The 22,078-nt window shown below is 41.3% G+C and overlaps 1 protein-coding gene across 1 annotated transcript in view; it reads right to left on the bottom strand.

The window, feature by feature from the left end:
• The window catches only part of CNTNAP2 (contactin associated protein 2), a 1,655,962-nt gene that overhangs the window by 627,356 nt on the left and 1,006,528 nt on the right, over positions 1 to 22,078 (bottom strand). The gene's annotated exons all lie outside the window — the stretch shown is intronic.

Here is a 22,078-nt window from a genome sequence, read left to right as displayed (position 1 = left end):
CTGCAAAAGTTGCTTCTGCAATCCACAGATTTTAAAAAATGTTTCTATTTCTCATGTTCTCAGCATTTAAAAATCTAAATCTGAGTCCCAAGACTCATTCTAAATTAGTTTTCTAGTTATTTCTCCTTGAAATAGCAAGGTATTCACAACACTGTTGCTCTTCTTTCTGTGTGACTGCTGTTTTCAGCTGTAGCATGGAGGTTCAGTTTTATGCGTTCCTTTTTCTTCCACTGCTCATGTACTTATACACAGCCATCCTTAGCAACTTGGTGGGTCTCCTTCTGAAGCCATTCCTTTTCATCTTCTGAGGGGTCCTTGGCTGTGTTATGGGAACCCAATGCTCTGGCAACTTTATTCCATGGGGAGGCCCGATTTATGCCCCAAATACTCTACTTTGCTTTTCAAAGTAACGACCGTGAGTCAGACACAAAGATGACAGTCTGCCTCTGTCTTCTGCTCCTTCCGAATTTCCAGACCCTAAAGACACAGTCCAGCTATTGCTGCTGCTGCTGCTTTTTCGTCTCCTTCATTTTTCCTCTTACTTCTTCCTTCTCCCCTTTTCGTCACCGTCTTTTCTCTCTTTTTAAAATGACTTCTTTCCATGTGAATAAGTGAGCAGAATGAACTTCCTCCCTTCCTGACTTCCTTGCCTTCACTTGGTGTTCAACTCCCATTCATTCATTCAAACATTATTAACCACTTACGCCAGGGAATGGAATTGGGCTCTGTGGGGATTATGGATGAATAGATCTCCTCCTGCAGCCCTGGAGCTGGAGTTATTCATCACTTATTTAGGAAGGCAGGCTTATAGACAACCCGGTTATATGTGTGCTATGTTAAGCGGAATAAACATTTAACAGGGGAATAAACATTTAACTCCCTTTGGAGGAGGTGCAGAAGATTTCACAGAGCAGATAACGCTTAAGTCTGGAGGAAGTTCACCAGCAGGACAAAATATGGAGGGAAGGGCATTCCACGCGGAGGAAACCTCTGTGTAAAGGTGTGAAAACGTAAAAGACTGTGGTTCACTTATAGGATAGGCAGGGTTCCGTTGCCTGATTCAACTTGGGTTCAAAGCAGCAGGTGTGCGGCAATCCTCTCCTCCGTCCCCATGCCTGTGTTGAGAGTTCACACGGCCACACTAGCCGCTCGGATATTCCCAGACTGATGCCAGCCCTGCCCACCATGACTTGCTTTTCAACCATAGCAGATTGTATCCCCTAAGTCACAGCCTTTTCACATCATGCTCCTCCTTTGCTCATGAGTTTAGTGGTCCTCTTTCCCATGTTCTGCTTTTAGTGGTTCAAGCTCAAGAATCTGAATGTAACCTTAACTGTTATTCTAAGTAAGTTCTACACAGGCAAAAGTTTCCTGCTTCATTCGGACTAGTTCCCTGGAGCAGATATTAAGCACCTTTTCTGGCCCCAGACTGGTAGTGAGGGTCTTAATCTCTGGGGTCTGGACCCTGGTGAAAATGGCATGCTTACTGGGTTTACAGTATTCTGCCCACAGATGGGGTGCTCAGGAAGAAACTTCCAAACCCAGATAACCACCTGTCTGGAGATAACCATTGACTTTCACACCTGATGCCTTGCCTACTCAGCAGAACCCTTAAGGGGGTGGAGGTTTAGTCGCTAAGTCATGTCCGACTCTTGAGATCCCATGGACTGTAGCCCGCCAGGCTCCTCTGTCCATGGGATCCTCCAGGCAAGAATACTGGAGTGGGTTGCCGTTTCCTCCTCCAGGGGATCTTCTCGACCCAGGAATCAAACCCGGGTCTCCGGCATTGCAGGCAGTGATTTAACAATTGAGCTTTGAGGGAGGACCCTTAAGGCCCCCCAGTTTACTGTACCTAACTGGCACTTGGGGTTGAGAGTAACAGCCTCGTGTGTCACTTCTGTCTGCAAACGCGCTGCGGTACCTGTAACACTTTGGGAATAGGGACAGTCAGCTCCTGCCTGCTCCTGGTTTCCTCTCTGTATGCTGTTACTGCTACCTGTTTTTACTGTTCCTGTATAAACCTATTTAAGGCTCATTTCCAAGGTCAGTATCACGTTACTAGTCTACACCTTTAGAATTCTGCTTTCCCCTTCTAGATTTATTGAGGTAAAACTGTCATTATATTCTCTGTCATTTTAATTTCTTTTCTTTTTTTAAATGATTCCACACATAAGTCATACCAGGCAGTATTTGTCCTCCTCTGTCTGGCTGTATGCCTTCCGATTTTATCCATGTTGTTGCAAATGGCAGGATTTCCTTCTTTTTTAAGGCTGTATGGTTTTCCTGTGCATATGTGTATCACATTTTCTTTATTTATTTCTTTATTTGTCTCAACAGAGACTTTCCAGGTCTTGGCTATTGTGAATAGTGCTCCAATGAACATGAGAGTACAGAATTCTCTTTGAGATAATGATTTTGTTTCGTTTGGATATATATCCAGAAGTGGGATGGCTAGATCATATGATAGAATTCTAATTTCCCTGGAAGGTGAAATGACATCTGCCCAGTATCAACCCTCCGGCTACTCTGAAATACTTTCTATAGTATTGAAACTGAGCAAACTTAAGTTTTTAAGTAAAGGTCACACACACAACAGGCAGATCTCCGCTAAAACCCAGCACTTGACCTCATCCACAGTTACAGCATGTTGCTTGATCTAGAAACCTCCATCACCCTTACTTTTCCAGTGCTGTGTATGTGTGTGTGTGTGTGTGTGCTCAGTGGTATCTGACTCTCTGCAACCCCATGTACTGTAGCCTGCCAGGCTCCTCTGTCCATGGAATTCTCCAGGCAAGAATACTGGAGGGGGTTGCCGTTTCCTTCTCCAGGTTTCCAATGGTGGTCTACTGTTTCATGTCTAAGTATTTCTTTATGTCTCAAGTCTTTCTCAAGCCCAGATTATATAAACGAAATGTTAATCAGGCCAAATCACCTTACTTATGGATATCCTATGGGGCAAAACCCATAACTAGTCACACATGGCCTCTTCACCAAGAAATGTGGTTAGTGACCACTTCCAAACGCTCCACACCTTTACATTCAAGGGTGTACTCTCACTTGTCCATCCTTTCAAAAGCAAGAATGTTCCTCTCAAACACATTAAAAATGAAAAGTCAAACTGCTAGTCGCTCAGTCGTGTCCAGCTCTTTGCGACCCCATGGACTGTAGCCCACCAGGCTCCTCTGTCTATGGAATTCTCCAGGCAAGAACACTGGAGTGCATAGCCATTCCCTTCTCCAGTGTGTCTTCCCAATCCAGGGATTGAATTTGGGTCTCCTGAATTGGCAGGAGGACTCTTTACTCCTAGAGAAGTCTCACCATATTGCCCATTGAAAAAAATGTATCTGATATCTATTTTAGTTCCACTGTAAATAATATCATTTCAAATATTGGCTTTTTATTCTTCAGTGTCGCTTAGTTAAACTTCAACAACTCATTAGGGAATACATAATAGTATGTTATAGTATGTTAATGATTTACCAACAGATGACTAGTATTCAGTGACACATTTTGGCACACTTCACATAATAAGAATTTATGCATAATTCAGAAATTCTTTGTCAATTTTTCAATAACCTGACATCTTTCAATAAAGACTGGAAACAATTCTTTTTCATTAAAATAAATCTACCTGTTGATTACCTGGAAAGATGACTGATACGAGAGAAAGGATTAGATACACCATTTTTGAGAATAAATCTACCAAACTCTATGTATTTTAATGAATTAAACTTTCTGTTCCTTTCAAATTTATACAACCAAATTGATCCACGAAACAGATAATCAGTACAAATTAGCTTAAGGAAAAAACAGAACTTATTATTGGTTCAAGTACTTGAAAAGTTCAGGGTTAGGAGCAGGAATAAGACTGACAATAAGAACGAAATAAACCAGGGTTTCAACAAACAAGTCTCTCTTGTCCTCTCTCTCCCTCTTTCCCTCCCTTCGATCTTGCTCTGCCTGTGGTGTTTTCATTCTTAAACGCACTTTCCCATGTTGACATAATTGGATACCAGCCGTACGAAGCACAGATCATTTTTAGGACTTGTGATCCAGCAGCCCCTTTGCCTTGGCTCCAGCAAAAATCCTTGGGAAAACTGACCGCATCTCCCTCCCGACTTTTTCGGTCCCATGTTCATCTCTTAAACCACTATTTTTTTCTTTTTTTAAATGGAAGGCTACTTTACACATTTGGCTCTGGCCTGAGTGTTGGGGGACTCAAAGCTATGAGACATAATGTCTCTCCAAGTGGAATATTTTCTTTCTTTCCTCTAAAAGGAAGAAAATAATTGTGGCAGACTGAAAGAGTGAATGTCTTTTACATTTCTTTGGAGTAAACATATCAAACCCTACATTCTGTCCTGTTTTTGGCAAAAACAAACAAAAAAATGGGTTAGAATGAATGCTATTGCATTGAAAACGTCCACCTGTGATCCTCCCAGGCGGTGGCCGGGGTAAAGAATAGGCATGCCAATGCGGGAGACACAAGAGACATGGCTTAGCTCCCTGGGTTGGGAAGATGCCCCAGAGAAGGGAATGGCTACCCAGGCCAGTACTCTGGGAGATCCCATGGACAGAGGCGCCTGGTGTGCTGTAGTCCATAGGGTCTCAAAAGAGCTGGACACAACGGAGAGACTGGGCATACATGTATGCATGCACACATTTTTTGGACAATTTCCTCTAGTTTAGCCCTGGGTGTCACTACATTAAAGACATTCTTCAGAAACTACGTATTACTAGGATGACCACGGTTCTAGTTTGGCTGGGACACCTCTGGTTTATGCCTGCTGTCTCAGCAGAATTATTAATAGTGCCTCCTTTTTAAAAAATGTCCTGATTTGGATGATGAATCAAGTGATCACCCTTAATTGTAGCAATTTGCCTGGGAAACCACCTCCCAGTGACGGTGACACCTTATTTTGCATCATTAGCGATGTTCTGTCCTGGATAGGTAAATTTGCCAGGTAACTTGAGGGCAATGTCCTAAGACCAAACAGTATTTCAACAATCTTTCAAAAACAATCGTATATTCCTCTGCCTTAAGAGGGCACCCTAAGAATAACCTAACCTTTTCTGGCTCATTCAGCAGCCTCAGGCAGTAACTGAGCCATAGATACATAATACAGATGGGATGAGGCATAGAGCTGAGCGGCTGTCCGTCTCACCTTTGGCCCTAGAGCTTGTTTTCTTTAAAAAGTATCAAGGATGAGCTTTCTTTTAGGTAACTTTCTATTTTTATTTTCCTAAGGTGATGAATAAATGATATTTGCTGGCTTCATGTCTGAGATAACAAAACCAGTTCTATGCAAAGTAACTTGCAGAGTTAAAGGTTGAAAGCACAGCCTTCTCCTGAGTGATAATTTTGACCTTTGAAAGAATTTCTGCTATACCCTTACTATCATACAAAATACTGAACACATCATTAATGCATTGGAACCTGGGCAACATTTTGTGAAGCCATAATCTCCCTTCTACTTTGCACAGTTATTATGCAGCAGGCAATGGAGGAACAATAACACTAGCAATATTAGACAACTATGTGGCAAGTTTTCATGAGGAACTGATTCAGTAGGCTAAAAATATTACTGATGATTAATGAAATATTAAATAACTTTCTGTAATTATAGCAACAGGCACCAATTTTTCAAAATTTCTGTAATTTTAATAGGTAATCCACTTTATTTAAATGTAAGTTACATACAGTAATATGCACCAAGTTTCACTGGATACTTCAGTGAGTTTTTGACAAATCCACACACCTGTGTAACCACCACCTCTATCAAGAAATATAACATTGCCATCACCGCAAAAGTTCCCTGTGCTCTCTCGTGGTCAATTCTCTGTCTGCTCCTGGCCCCAGACAACTGCTTTTCTCCTTTCTATCAGTACAGGCTCGTCTGTTCTATTGAGTGCGTGTGTGCTAAGTCGCTTCAGTCATGTCTCTTTGCGACCCTAAAGACTGTAGCCCCCCAGTCTCCCCTGTCCATGGGATTCTCCAGGCAGGAATACTGCAGTGGGTTGCTAGTCCCTTCTCCAGGGGATGGAGCCTGCGTCTCATACGTCCCTGCATTGGCAGGTGGATTCTTTACCATTAGCGCCACCTAGAACTTCATATAAATGAAATTTAGTATCTACTCTTACTCTTCCCTGGTGACTCAGATGATAATCTCCCTGTAGTGCAGGAGACCTGGGTTCCATCCCTGGGTCAGGAAGATCCCCTGGAGAAGGGACTGGCAACCCACTCCAGTATTCTTGCCTGGAGAATCCCATGGATGGACGAGCCTGGCGGGCTACAGTCCATGGGGTTGCAATGAGTCTGATATGACTGAGAAACTTTCACTTACTCTGTTGACAGATTTCACTCACGATGTTTCTGAGATCCACCCATGTTACTATCAGTAGTTTAATACATTTTTTTTGGCTGAGTAGTATTCCATTGCATGGATATATTATAATTTGCTTATCAATTTATCTGTTGACTTAAATTGACATTTGGATTATTTCTAAATTGGGAGTATTTTAAATTAAGAGAGACATTATGTAGATATATGTCTTCATTTCTCTTGGATAAATACCTGGAAGTGAAACTGAAGGTTGTTCTGTCACTAAGTTTTGTCTGACTCTTTGAGATCCCATGGACTGCAGCAGGCCAGGTTTCTCTGTCTTTCACTGTCACTCCAAGTTTGCTCAAATTCAAGTCCATTGAATTAGAGATACCGCCTAGCCATCTCCTCTGCTTATTAGAAATAAGTTGTTTAAAAAGAGCCACACAATACAGCCTCTAAGCTTATTATTCTGGAGTCTCTAACATTGTGATTCACTCTGAGTAACCAAACCAAGGGGGTTTGTGAACTGCATTTGTTCTGACCGGCCTTTTGGCTTTCAGTTGGCACTGAGCAGAGACAGGGTGACCTCTGATTTTTTTAAATTAAAAATTAGTCATAAAGCACATCCTCAGGTGTTCCCATTTACTCACAGGCTGTATCCAGCAAAACCAGCAGGTTAATTACTAGAACCTCCAATATATTTAATTAGTGACCTTTCTCAGTGAGTTTTTGTGCATATTACAAAGATAAACCAATATTAAATATATTGATCCATCGATATTTTCCTGCTCTCGACCTTTTGAATTCACGTAAACATTTCTGTGTACATTCTTAAGGTCAAAACAACCTTCGGACTCAAGTGCTCTTTGCCTTTTACTGGAATAAGAGTGAGCTGTATCCCTGTGTCTCTGTCAGTCTGTGAATCCAGGTGATGGTGGAGAAGGATAAAAGTAGAGAAGATTAGAAACGCCCGAAGGAGTAAAATCATATGTTTGGATATGCTCTCTCCTATAAGATTTGGAAACAACAGCAGGCATGCAGTCCCGGAGGGCTGGAGACTTTCAGCAGGAGTGCTCAGAAAACCAAACAAAAAGCCCAGAGGGATACGCAGATGGCTGGGAAGACCAACTCACAGTGGTACAGGAACCCTACAGAGTAGAGGCTGGGGGCTCTGGCAGCTGTGAGCTGTGGTGCAAGATCAGGCGAGTACCTGTGAATATGATCTTTAGCAAGACGGGGTTCTGCTTTGGGGTAAATGAGGCAGAGCAACCAGAAGCAGGGTAAAAGCCAAGAACACAGTTTCTGAAGAAGCCAAAGTATAAGGAAAGGTCACAGAAAGATGGCACATCTGGAAAGAAGAAAAAGAAGAAGGAAGGAAGGAAAGAAAATGAAAAAGAAAAGCAATGAGGAAGGAAGAAAATGATAACTACGTGAGGTGGTGCATATGCTAATTACTTGATTGTGATGATTACTTCACAAGGTGTATACATATATATAGATTTATATATCAAATCGGCAAACTGTATACCTTAAATATATACATTGTCAGGGGTAAATTATACTTCAACAAAGATAGGAAAAACTCTGTCTGAATAAATTAAAAAAAATCATTTAAATGCCTAGATGGCACAGTGATAAAGAATCTGGCCTATAAGTGCAGGAGATACAAGAGATGGGGTTTCTATCCCTGGGTCAGGAAGATTCCCTGGAGGAGGAAATGGCAACTCACTCCAGTATTCTTGCCTGGGAAATCCCAGGGACAGAGGAGCTTAGCAGGCTACAGTCCATGTGGATGCAAAGAGTCAGACACGACTGAGCGTCAACACCGCCAGCAAGTATATAAACCAAAACATTGATTGTCTCCGGGTACCACAACTATGTTGAGTTTTCTTTTGGTTTATCCATGTCTATTATTTTTTTTAATGCACATAAATCACTTTAAAAATTTAAGAAAGGAAGAGCCCACTTGGAATCCTTTTATCATGGATAAGCAGTGAATTGATCCCTAGATGGTCAGGCTATCCTCTTGTTCTTCGTATATCCCCTATTCAACCTGTCCCTGTTTCACCTATACCTACTCCCTTGATCGATTTTCCTACATATTTGCCCCACCCCACTGCCTGGCCTCATCTCGTAATTGTTCCTATCTTTAGATCAGAACAACTTCACCATTTGTTGTTTAGTTGCCAAGTCTTGTCTATCTCTTTGCAACCCCACGGACTACAGCATGCCAGGATCATCTGTCTTCCACTATCTCCTGAAGCTTGCTCAAATTCATGTCTGTTGAGTCTATGATGCTATCTAGCCATCTCATCCTCTGCCACTCCCTTCTTCTTTTGCCTTCAATCTTCCCAGCTTCAGAGTGTTTTCCAGTGAGTCAGATTTTTGAATCAGGTGACCGAAGTATTGGAGCTTCACCTTTAGCAAAGTCTTTCCAATGAACAGTCAGGGTAGATTTCCTTTAGGATTAACTGGTTGGATCTCCTTGCTGTTCAAGGAACTCTCAAGAGTCTTCTCCAGCACCACAACTCAAAAGCACCAATTCTTCAGTGCTCAGCTTTCTGAGGTCCAACTCTCACATCCATACATGACTACTGGAAAAACCATAGCTTTGACTATATGGACCTTTGTTGTCAAAATAATGTCTCTGCTTTTTAATACGATGTCTAGGTTTGTCATAGTTTTTCTTCCAAGGAGCAAGCGTCTTTAAATTTCATGGTTGCAGTCACTGTCTGCAGTGAATTTGGAGCCCAAGAAAATAAAATCTGTCACTGCCTTCACTATTTCCCCTTCTATTTGCCATGAAGTGACGGGACTTGATGCCATGATCTTAGATTTTTTTCATGTTGAATTTCAGGCCAGGTTCACTGTATTTCACCTTCATCAAGAAGCTCTTTAATTCCTCTTCTGCCATTTGACTGGTATCATCTGCATATCTGAGGTTGTTGATATCTCTTCTAGTAATCTTGATTCCAACTGAGATTCATCCAGCCTGGCATTTCACATGATGTACTCTGCACGGAAGTTAAATAAGCAGGGTGACAATATACAGCCCTGATGTACTCCTTTCCCAATTTTGAACCAGTCAATTGTTTCATGTCGGGTTCTAACTGCTGCTTTTTGACCTGCATACAGGTTTCTCAGGAGACAGGTAAGGTGGTCTGGTATTCCCATTTCTTTAATAATTTTCCACTATTTGTTGTAATCCACACAGTAAAAGACTTTGACATAGTCAATGTAGCAGAAACAGATGGTTTTTTTTCTGGAATTCTTTGCTTTTCCTATGACCCAACAGATGTTGGCAATTTGATCTCCAGTTCCTCTGCCTCTTCGAAATTCAGCCTGTACATCTGGAAGTTCTTGGTTCATGCATTGTTGAAGCCTAGCTTAAGGATTTTGAGCATAATCTTGTGCTTAGTTGCTTCAGTCATGTCTGACTCTGTGACCCCATGAACCACAGTCTGCCAGACTCCTCTGTCCATGGGGATTCTCCTGGCAAGAATACTGGAGTGGGTTGCCATGCCCTCCTCCAGAGCATCTTCCCTACCCAGGGATCAAACCCATATCTCCTGCGATAACTGCACTGCAGGCGGATTCTTCACTGCTGAACCACCAAGGAAGCCCCAATCACACTCTTGCTAGCTTGTGAAATGAGTGCAATTTTATGGTAGTTTGAATGTTCTTTGGCATTGCCCTTTTTGGGATTGGAATGAAAACTGACTTTTTCCAGTCCAGTGGCCACTGCTGAGTTTTCCTAATTTGCTGACATATTGAGTGCAGCACTTTAATAGCATCTTTTAGGATCTGATTTAAATCTGGAATTCTGTCACCTCCACAAGCTTTGTTCATAGTAGTTCTCGATAAGGCTCACTTAACTTCATACTCCAGGATGTCTGGCTCTAGGTGAGTGATCACACCATCGTAGTTGTCTGGGTCATTAAGAACTTTTTTGTGTAGTTCTTCTGTGTATTCTTGCCACCTCTTTTTAATCTCTTCTGCCTGTTAGGTCCCTACTGCTTCTGTGCTTTATCATGCCCATCCTTGCATGAAATGTTCCCTTGATATCTCCAGATTTCTCCACCACAGAGCTTATCAAATGGGCACTGAGGTATGTGCACCTTTGCTAGTTTAGGTGGAACCACGGAGCCAACCAGAGGTCAATTCCTAAAAGTGGTAACCTCCTTGGTGAGGCAAAGATGGCTACCCTGTCCTGCCTGCAGGCGCACAAGGCAAGCTGTTGCTCCAGAACCTTGCTTCAGATGTGAGAGGTCCCCCGTTCATTAGCCTATCAGCGCCTCTGCTGCTGACTCTGAGCTCTTTCTCCAGACTCTAGGCTGGGCAAGTACAGGGCTGCAGGCCTGCGGGGTGCAACCCAATAGTCACGGAGGCTAGAACAGCTTAGAATCGGTGAGATTAGAACATCTTAGAATTGATGAAGTCTCATCAGTTCTTCATCAGTCACCTGGAAGGAAGGACAGGAAGCAGGGAGGACAGACACTCGCTAACACCCTCCAGGGTGTAATTGAGGACTTGTGCTCAGAGCCCTTCAAGCAAGAACACGCATTCTCTTGAATCAGGCTTCCGCTCTCCATCCTGCTGCTCTGCGTTGGGCAGTGAGAGTGGAGTGTGAAGTGTTCAGCTGTCTCAATGCAGTCAGGCCCCAGGAAACTGTTGAAGCGAGAAGGGCCTGGCTCGCCCTTTTAGAAAATGCCTTTCTGACCTCTTTCCACTCGGCAGAATTTGCCATATGTGGTGTCTTTAGAGCGACACAGTGCTAACCTCAGAAGTTCGCGGTGCCTTTAGTGGCGCTTTGCCTCTCCAGACAGGAGGGCTGTGCTGTCGTCAGCCTCCTCACACTGCCTCTCTTCTCCACGGTTAGGGTGCCTGCCTGCTACGACGCTCTTCTAATCCCTACTGCCACTTTGGTCTCAGAAAAGAGAACAAGCAAGCAGATTGCTGCCTTCTCCTCTCCTTATTTCTCCCAACCCCACAGCTTTCATCCCCAAGTGGTCTGCATCTCAAAGCTACCGTTCTCCAGTGTGATGTTCTGTTCATCTGCTTAGTAAGCCCACTGATCACAGTCGCAATCCTCGGAGGTGCCCATTTCTTCTTGGTTGATTTCTTCTTTACTGGCTACTCCAAAGGTGCTGCTACTTTACTCTCGAAAGCACTTAAAAAATACTGCTGGGACATGGGAAGTTACCCAGAATGTGACCTTACATCTACGAATAACCATCTGTGAACACAATAGATCTTTACAGGAAATTTTCAGACTAGAAAAGTTCAAGGGACAACCTAGCTAGAAAAACTAAATGATCTTCCTTCTTTCCTTCATCTCACCCCCACATCCATCTATCCATACATTTAGCCATATAATATTTGATAGTTATAGATTATCACCTCAGTATAATCAAGTACTATTACAGAAAGTCTGGTGTGCTTCAGCCCATGGGTTCACAAAGAGTTGGACACAACTGAGCAACTAAACTGATTAATCCATTAATTATTTATTGAGTATACCATTTCCTGGAACCATTATAGGTGCTGAAGATACAGCAATAAACCAGACATCTCTGGAAATGACCCCGACTCTACCTCCAGTTATGACTTCCTTTCCAGGTACTAGATGTGCGTGTCCAGCTGGTTCTCAGCGACCCTAAACAACTTCCATTCAGTAGGTTCAAAACTGAACACATTATGTCTGCCTTCCAGCAAAACAGTAATGTTAACTATCTGCCTCAAAACCCTTCAGTGGCTCAATATAACTTACTGACTATAGCCTAGCTTCTTTTGCCTAATATTTATGATAGTCTATAATGAATTCCCAGGCACATAATTCTGTTACTATTTTCTAATAAAATTGCATATATTCTTCACTCCATTGCTATTGCTCAGCTCATGTTGTTACTATTGACCAGAATAGTGTGTGTGTGTGTGCGTGTGACAGAGAGAGATTTAAGTAAAGCAGACAGTTCTGCCCAGCAACCACTCCGTGATTATTGCCTCAAGTGTTAATGAGTGTGGAATGGAAGTCCCAAATGAATATTTGCCTTATTTTTTATAGTTTTCTGTGTATCTCATAGTGTGAGCATCACGCTGGGCCAAGACTGAGTCTAACCTACATGTATTTTGCATGCAATATGGCCATCTCTTTAGTTGATGTTCAGTTGAAGAATCTGCTATCTGTTCTGATCCTAGAGGAAAATCTGTCTATGCTGGCTACAATAGAATGTGTCTAATCTGTCCTATGAGTATGGCCATCTATTCTGTATTTTGTGGTTGAATTTTTAAAAATTTTGTGTTACTTTGAATATACACAATTTTTACCTTCTTGCAAACCCATGCTGCTGTGATTACTATTATCTCCCAAATAAGATTATAACCTCCTGTAAACAGGATCTATAACCACAATTCCTCATGGATCTTTTATTAATACAGGGCTTGGGTTGAAACCTGGTGCCAGTGGTCGGGTGAAGAATGGCAATAACTGAAAATGTTGACTGTCAAAGAACAGGAGTAAGTCCAGAAAAGGGTGGTTTAAAGACCTAGAAGAAACTAATTTCCTTGACCCCTTCATATGGTTTCAGTTTGAAGGAAGCTTCTGAAACCTCAGTGTGTTTGAAACAGAATTTGAACAACATTTTTATTTACAAAAATACAAAAGGACAGGAAACTCCATATGCCTGGGGTCTGGAAGAGGAGAGCAGGAAAGGAAGAGGTGATTAGGCTTCAGAAATAAATATATGTACCCTCTGTATGGAATAGAATATCTTTAATTTGAAATGACTATCGAAAGATTAAATTATGTAAAGGAAAAATATCATATCAGTTTCAATGTGAATTCAGCAAGCTTCCAGTATGCATTGAAGGAGACAAACATTTGTTATTATCTATCATTTCAGATAACTTTATAACCAAAGCGTTAACATCCTTATGTTGGTATTTTCAAAGCACTTGAAGTTTATTGATTTTCCATGATACTGGATGATTAATTTCATTCTTGAGTCTGGTAAAGAGTTAATCTAAGCCATATAGCATAGTGTCAGCAGCTGGAATCCATAATGCAATCTCCTTTCATTTCCTAGTTATCTTAGTTGAATAACCTCCTATGAATACAACTGTCATAGGAATCCCGATTCAAAGATCCTTGGTTTATCACACTTCCTAGTTGTTTTAGTTGAATTTGTTTCCTCAAATACGTCTATAGATCATTATAAAGAGGTCAGGCCATGAGGGCAGGGACTATGAGTGTCTTGTTCCCTGATGTATCCCCAGCATCTAGGATGATAACTCTCTACAGGGTAGGGGTCCAATAGCAATTTGTTCAATTAATGGATTAATGGACCAGAATTACCCTGGTCAGCTGGGTTGATGTCAACTAAGAGGTTTACCTGGAGATTCAGGCTCAAAGGATGTTGTTATCCTAAGAAGGAAAGGACTAGGAACATTAGCTAGATGGCCTGACATGAAATAGGAAAAGCTATAAAAATCAGCAAAAAAACAGTTTGCTCATTGGTTCGAAATAAGATTTTATAACTGGTGCAAGTGCATAATTTTCCTAAATGTACACAACTTGTTTCCAAGCATTTCCCATGCCCGAATGATGTATCTTCTTGTACTCTAAATGGCTGAAATGATGTAAAAGTGTTGAAGCCTGATGCTTTTGAACTGTGGTGTTGGAGAAGAATATTGAGAGTCCCTTCTACTGCAAGGAGATCCAACCAGTCCATTCTAAAGGAGATCAATCCTGGGTGTTCATTGGAAGGACTGATGCTAAAGCTGAAACTGCAATACTTTGGCCACCTCATGCGACGAGTTGACTCACTGGAAAAGACTCTGATGCTGGGAAAGGTTGGGGGCGGGAGGAGAAGGGGACGACGGAGAATGAGATGGCTGGATGGCATCACCGACTCGATGGACATGAGTTTGAGTGAACTCTGGGAGTTGGTGATGGACAGGGAGGCCTGGCATGCTGTGATTCATGGGGTCGCGGAGAGTCGGACACGACTGAGCAACTGAACTGAACTGAAGATGCTGAGATTAATAGAAGACCCAGCAGTAATCCCAAGTCAGGTGTAAAAGGAAAAAGACATGTTCAATTTTTGGATAGTGAGAGTGACCAGTTACAAAGACTGGGAAAAAAACTATTTGGAAGTTGCTCTAGAACGTTTTTCCTTAGTGAAGCCCAAATTTTATCATTGTCAATTGTGATGCAAAGCATTGGATAGTGATTCTGAAGGCTTTTGTGTGTGCTATGTATGTGACAAACGATAAATTATCACATGGAAAACAGCATACATCTAAAAACACACAATAGAGTAACATTTGCTATAGAAATGCGTCTTGGAAAAGAAAGCATGTGCTACCAGTTCATGCTTCCAGAGAAGGGGGTGAAGTCTGATCCATGGTTGGGATCCCACAAGCCATACGGCATGGCCAAAATATAATAATAAAATGATAATAAATATCTTGGGAGGGGGTTCAGGATGGTGGAACACATGTATGCTATGCTGGTGGTTGATTCATATTGCTGTATGGCAAAAACCACCACAATATTGTAATTAGCCTCCAATTAAAATAAATAAAAAAATATCTAAAAAATAAAGTAAAGCATTTGTGCCTCGTTTGTAACCCATCTTCTCTCCCCTGGGTGACGTATAAGAAGAGAGAAAAGGAAAACAGAAATAGATGACCAGTAAAGACTCCTTTATAAACATACCAATCAGCCTCCCTGATGATACTTACTAGCAGAGAGATAGAAGAGCGTTTTCTGTGGAATCTCTCTAGCAGGCTACATCCAGTCTGTCTAGTTGTTCACAGCAAATGAGCAACTTAAGGATTTGTCGGTTATGGTCCACTGGAAAGCGATAGGTCAGTTATGTTTTTCTCATTGTTGTTTAGTCACTAAGTCATGTCTAACGCTTTTGCAACTCCACTGACTGTAGCCAGCCAGGCTCCTCTGTCCATGGGATTTCACAGGCAAGAACACTGGAGTGGGTTGCCATTTCCTTCCTCAAAGGATCTTCCCGAACCAGGGATTGAACCCGTATCTCCTGCACTGGCAGGCAGGTTCTTTACCAGGAGCCACCAGGGAAGCTAGGTCAGCTATATAGTGCAAAAAGAAATAATAATTTTTCTTCAAGGCTTTATGAATAATTTATTATAAGGAAAACTCAATGAATGAGGTAAAAATATTTTATTACATTGATAAGTGGAATTCTTCAGAAACTAAGAAGAATTTCTTTCAGTGGAAGGAAATCTAAAGGAAAAGAACAGCTTTTCTCCAAAGTAACCCAACACAAATGCTTGTAGCTATTAAGAGTTAAATATTAATATTTAATTAGCCTACTGAAAACCAAGTTCAGGGGCCCTTGCTGTAGGATCTCTGCCCACCCCAAAGCCAAAGCTGAATTAGCCTTAAATAGGATATATGGCTCTTCCTTGAATTTAGGGCATCAGAACAAACCCAAGCTAGAGCTTAGGGAAGAGAATTCAGTAAGAACTGCCTCTCACTGCCTGGCATATGGGCTCCTGAGGGCTTCTTAGAACTAAACAAAGGAGAGAGAAGCATTATCAGTAATCATCTGGAAGGTAACTTTTTCAGTGAGATAAGGAGAACAGTTATCAGATGTCCCAATTTTTTCATGAAAGACCTTCAACTGATGCAAGGAGAATTGTGTTTTCTTATGAAAACTATATTTTGCATTTGTAACTAGTTTTGTTACAAATCAGATCGGTGAACCTTAAAATCATGTGTTTCTGAAATCTTATGAAGAAGAATCTTGCTCCTTGTCTGTTTGATTCTCTCCGGTTTTTTTTTGTTTCCTGTCTGTTTGCTTTTGGCTGCACCACTCAGCATGTGAGATCTTAGCTTCCTTCCGACCAGGGCCCGAAACCACACCCCTTGCCTTGGAAGCACAGTCTCAACCACTGGACCACAAGGGAGTCCCTATGTTTGATTCATTTTTTAGTTTTACTCTCTTGCATGTGAAGAGACTATGAGAGATATCTATATGCATTTTCTATGTTTTAATGAAAAAATTTCCTTTCCTAATTACTTTATATTTAGCTATCTTTCCAAAGGTATAATTTTTTATATAAAACTTTCTTATAAAGCGTTAAATATGCCCTCCAAGAATTGGTAGCTAGAAGACAATGATTATATTTCATCCATGAAACTTGCTAACTTTAATTTCTTATAAGTGAATTGCAACTGTCGCGTGTTAATGAGTTGATCTTTATTTATTTACATTGTTTATGTGACCAAAATCAGCTCTTGGTTTGTAGGGGTATAATTATTAAAATCTAGGCTCAGGATTTTATCTGAAAGTGTAAGGAAACTAGTATGCGGGTATCTAGGAACACATGGGCCAATTAAGGAAAAAATAAGAGGAGGAAATTTTAAATGTATAACATTGAAATAAAAAACAAGAGCAGCGGTGCATTATTATTGTGTGCTCATTTATTCATCAGTTTTCTGTTCTATTTATATTGAGAGAGCTCAAAATTAAGGGACAAGTGAAACTTATGAGGCTTCAAATTAGCCTTCTTAGGCCAGGCCGTGAAATACCAAGTAGGACTGAAGGAGGCGAGCCCCCATCTCTGGAGCTCTACTTCAGAGCACAGAGGTCCTCCTGCTGGAGACCTGCTTCCTTGAGTACTTCAAGGAAATGGCTCAGGAAATTTAGCCAAACTGTTTAGAAACAAGCCCTCTCTAAATGAGGAAAAAGGATAGGAAAGAAAGGAAAGGGAAGTCAGCCCAGCCGTGAGTGAGGACTGAAAGAGCAAGAAGTATTTGGATTAAAGACTGAGGCTGGACTGTACCAGACAAGTGCCCTAATTATGAGTCACTGGGCAGCTGGCAGCAGGGATAGGCAGGTCTCTAAGGCTCCCATTCTTATACCCACTTGCAAATACTAAAATAAAAGACATGTTAACAGATTACTCCACGGACACCAAAGCTTATAGGGCATCCTTGGTGGCTCAGATGGTAAAGAGTCTGCCTGCAATGCAGGAGACCCAAGTTTGATCCCTGGACCAGGAAGATCCCTTGGAGAAGAGAATGGAAGAATACCCACTCCAGTATTCTTGCCTGGAGAATTCCATGGACAGAGGAGCCTGGCAGGCTACAGTCCATGGGGTTACAAAGAGTCAGACATGACTGAGCAACTAACATTAACATCAAAGCTTATTATGTAAGTGAATTCTGAGGTTATTCAACCAGAGTGTTTAATAACTTATTTTCATATCACGACCATCTGACCACTTAGATAGACCATCATTTCCCACCCCCCACCCCTTCACATCTAATTGAAACACTCATTTAAGTATTCTGGAACTTTAACGTTTCCTGGCTAATTTTGATGAATCCACTAAAGGGATGATGCCAAAGAGACTTGCATCCAGATTCCAATTCACCATTTTACTTAGGTCTTACGAAGAAGCTGACTCCTTGTAAACCTCAGTGACAGGCCTGAGCTACACCAGTAGCAGGAAAATTATTACTAAAACCAAATGGTTCATGCTGTTCTCAAGAAGGGAGAAAAATGGAAGACCTGATAACAATACAGCTTGAAATCATGACACACACTGCAAAGACTCCTTAAGATATGTCAGTCTGCTGGCAACATTTGCCCACTCTCTTCAAAGTCAGAAGTACCAACTTCTCTATGAAAGTCCACCTTCCTCTGCTTATAATATCTCTCTTTCATAACACTTTGCACCGCAGTGAAAACAAATATCACATTTGGCCTCTCAGGGTCATTAATTGTGAGTGAGATTAGTACAAGGAGCTGGGCTTTTGAATAAGGTGCAGATTTCAACACTGGCTCTGTCACTAACAACTTGATGACCTTGGATGTGTTAATGACTTCTTTGAACCTCAGCTTCATTGTCAGTAAAATAGGGGAAAACATTAGCTAACTAACAGGTGTGTTATGGTAATTAAATGAAGGAATTTTTTAAGGAAATAAAAAAACAGTACCTGGAACATAATTAGTACTCAATAAATGTAACCTGTTAAAATTGTTTGTTTCCATTTCATTTAAAGACACGGCTTGTTCATAGTTGGTGGGAATGTAAACTTGACGTAATTATCATGGAAAACACTACAGAAAGTCTTCAAGAAGTTAAAAATAGTTCTACCGTATGATCCAGCAATCCCATTTCTGGGTGCATATTGATCGAAAATGAAATCATTATCTTGAAGAGATAATGCACTCCCATGTTCATTATAGCATTATTTATAATAGTCACGATATGGGGACAATTGTCTATTGATAGTGAAGGTCAGGGAAGCCTGGTGGTTGCAGAGTCAGACATGACTGAGCAACTGAACAACAACAAAAAATGGGTAAAGAAAATGTGACATGCAACGGAATAGTATTCAGCCTTAAAAAGGAGGAAATCCTGCAACTACATGGGTGAACACAGAAGGCATTATGCCACGTGAAATAAATCAGAGGAAGACAGACACTGCATGGCATCACTTCAATGTGAGATCTTAAAAAGAAAAAGAAACCAAGTTGAACTCATAGAAACAGAACAGAAAAGTCGTTGCCAGGTGCTGGGTGGAGGGAAAAGAGAATTTGGTAAAAAGGTTCAAACTCTCAGTTCTAAGATGAGTAAGCTCTGAGGATCTAATGCATAATATGACTACAGAGGATAGCACTGCATTGTATAATTGAAACTTGGTAAGACAGTAAACTGTAAACGTTCCCATGTACAGAAAAAGGGTAAATATGTGAAGTGACAGCTGGGTTAATAAACTCAGTGGGGGGATCCTTTCACAGTGTGTGTGTGTGTGTATATATATATATATATATCGGGTCATCAGGGACACTTTAAATGTCTTACAGTTTTGTCAATTATTCCTTCCCAGGTGGCGTTAGTGGTAATGAACCCACCTGCCAATGCAGGGGACTTAAGAGATGTGGGTTCAGTCTCTGGATTGGGAAGATCACCAGGAGGAGGAAGTGGCAACCCACTCCAGTATTCTTGCCTAGAGAATTCCATGAACAGAGAAGCCTGGCGGGCTACAGTCCATGGGGTCAGCAAGAGTCGGACACGACTGAAGCAACTTAGCACGCTTGCACATATTCCTTAAGAAAACTGCAAAAGCAACTCAAAGTAAAGCAACAATTATTTTTGCCCGTCAAACTGGCATTCTTAAAGTATGAGTATATGCAGCACTGATAATGGTTAGGAGAAAATGGTCTAAAACCACTGCTGGTAGACATGTGTGCTGGCCCAATCTTTGGGGTGATTCTCTCTCAGAATGTTACATTCATCCCCCATGACCCAGCAGTTCATCTCTGGGAATCCTATACAAATAAGAAGACACATACGGAAACATCTCTAAGGATACATAATAGAGCGGTGTTTGAAACATTAAATATTTAGAAACAATAAAACTATCTGAGGGATGCCCACACAGATTGTGGTACATCTGTAAAAGAAGAAACAAATATGTAGGTACTAGTCAGGACAATATTATTTGGAGAAAAAGAGAGGGAGAGGGAATGGAGGGTGGAAGAGAGAGAAATATTTGTACGTCAGCTTAAGGAGCCATGGTTTAGGGTATAAATTCTTTCCTAGTTCCATTCTAGAATGTCAAAGGTAACACAAAAACGCACATGACATCTGAGAAGTTTGTGGCTTTGGAGGAATAAAAACTATCAACCCGATGCCGTTACCAAGAAAGGTTCATTTCTAAAAAGCGATTTCCTGTCTACTGCTATAATACAAACTTTTTATTAAAAGCATTCCCTTCTAGAAGTATCTTTTACATATTGGAAAAGAATTATGATGTATTCAAAGCACTGTTTCTTCTTAATAGTGGCCTTTCAGGATTACTTTTTAAATCTGTTTTAATGGTAGTTAATTTATGCACAGCTCAGCCTTCCTTCAGTGTTTGGAGACCACGGTTAACTTTGGCACTGTGACAAGACATCAGCCAGTCTAATCCCTGGCATGTCAGAGAATGAGCTGTATAGTGACTTCAGTGAAGATTTGTATAACTGGGATTGTTGATCCACTGCTATTAATTGGATACTGCATTGCTATTTAAACTATGTATGCAACAAATAGTGCCTCCCTGGGGGTTCAGCAGTAAAGAATGTGCCTGCAATACAGGAGACGAGGGTCCGTGGATTTGATCCCTGGATCAGGGAGATCATCTGCAAATGGTAACCCACTCTAGTATTCTTGCCTGGGAAATCCCACGGACAGAGGAACCTGGTGGGCTACAGTCCATGGGGTCGTAAAGAGTCAAACATGACTTAGTAACTAACCCACCACCACCATACCATAAATGTAACCTTGCAAGTCCCGCTATTACTTCCTTAATGAAACCATTCTGCTATTACACGGAAAAACAAAAACTAAATTCAGTAAACGTGTTTGTTTGCATAACAAAAGAGTGACAGAAGAGTTCTAAATGTTCAGACAGATTTACCTTTTATTAAACTCAGTATTTTAGAACTCTCGGAAGCACACCTGTATCTGAAAATTGTATTTCAAAAGAAAATTCTTGATCTAGATAGCAAGCATGTCTTGGAGGGGAACTCATGTACACCCGGGGTGGATTCATGTCAATGTATGGCAAAACCAACCAATATAATATTGTAAAATAATTAGCCTCCAATTAAAAAAAAAAGAAATTGGATTTTGCTTTTGAGTATTTTCATGAAGTTATTAGAATCACAAGTAATAATACAGAGCTAGAGGCTTATATGCAGAGTACATCATGAGGAACGCTGGGCTGGAAGAAGCACAAGCTGGAATCAAGATTGCTGGGAGAAATATCAATAACCTCAGATATGCAGATGACACTACCCTTATGGCAGAAAGTGAAGAGGAACTCAAAAGCCTCTTGATGAAAGTGAAAGAGGAGAGTGAAAAGGTTGGCTTGAAGCTCAACATTCAGAAAACAAAGATCATGGCATCTGGTCCCATTACTTCATGGGAAATAGATGGACAAACAGTGGAAACAGTGTCAGACTTTATTTTTTTGGGCTCCAAAATCACTGCAGATGCTGATTGCAGCCATGAAATTAAAAGACGCTTGCTCCTTGGAAGGAAAGTTATGACCAACCTTGATAGTATATTAAAAAGCAGAGACATTACTTTGCCAACCAAGGTCCGTCTAATCAAGGCAATGGTTTTTCCCGTGGTCATGCATGGATGTGAGAGTTCGACTGTGAAGAAAGCTGATCGCCGAAGAATCAATGCTTTTGAACTGTGGTGTTGGAGAAGACTCTTGAGAGTCCCTTATACTGCAAGGAGATCCAACTAGTCCATTCTAAAGGAGATCAATCCTGGGTGTTCATTGGAAGGACTGATGCTGAAGCTGAAACTGCAATACTTTGGCCACCTCATGCGACGAGTTGACTCACTGGAAAAGACTCTGATGCTGGGAAAGGTTGGGGGCGGGAGGAGAAGGGGACGACGGAGAATGAGATGGCTGGATGGCATCACCGACTCTGTGGACATGAGTTTGAGTGTACTCCGGGAGTTGGTGATGGACAGGGAGGCCTGGTGTGCTGTGATTCATGGGGTCGCGGAGAGTCGGAAACGACTGAGCGACTGAACTGAACTGAACTGAGAGGCTATTTACTTAGTTGTCCCCCAAAGAGTTCAAAAGTTAAAAAACAAAGAGGCTATAAAGTGACCCTGAAGTGAATGATGTGTCTCCTTCAGTAGAATGAATTATAAACAATCAAGCCCACTCGATCTCCTTTCTCCCAACACAC

The sequence above is a fragment of the Moschus berezovskii genome, chromosome 3 (assembly GCF_049115385.1).
Source record: "Moschus berezovskii isolate FMDL1 chromosome 3, NW_MosBer_1.0, whole genome shotgun sequence".
In the NCBI taxonomy this organism is placed as follows: Eukaryota; Metazoa; Chordata; class Mammalia; order Artiodactyla; family Moschidae; genus Moschus; species Moschus berezovskii.
Note: the sequence above shows the minus strand (reverse complement) of the source record. Positions and strands in the feature narration are given on the sequence as shown.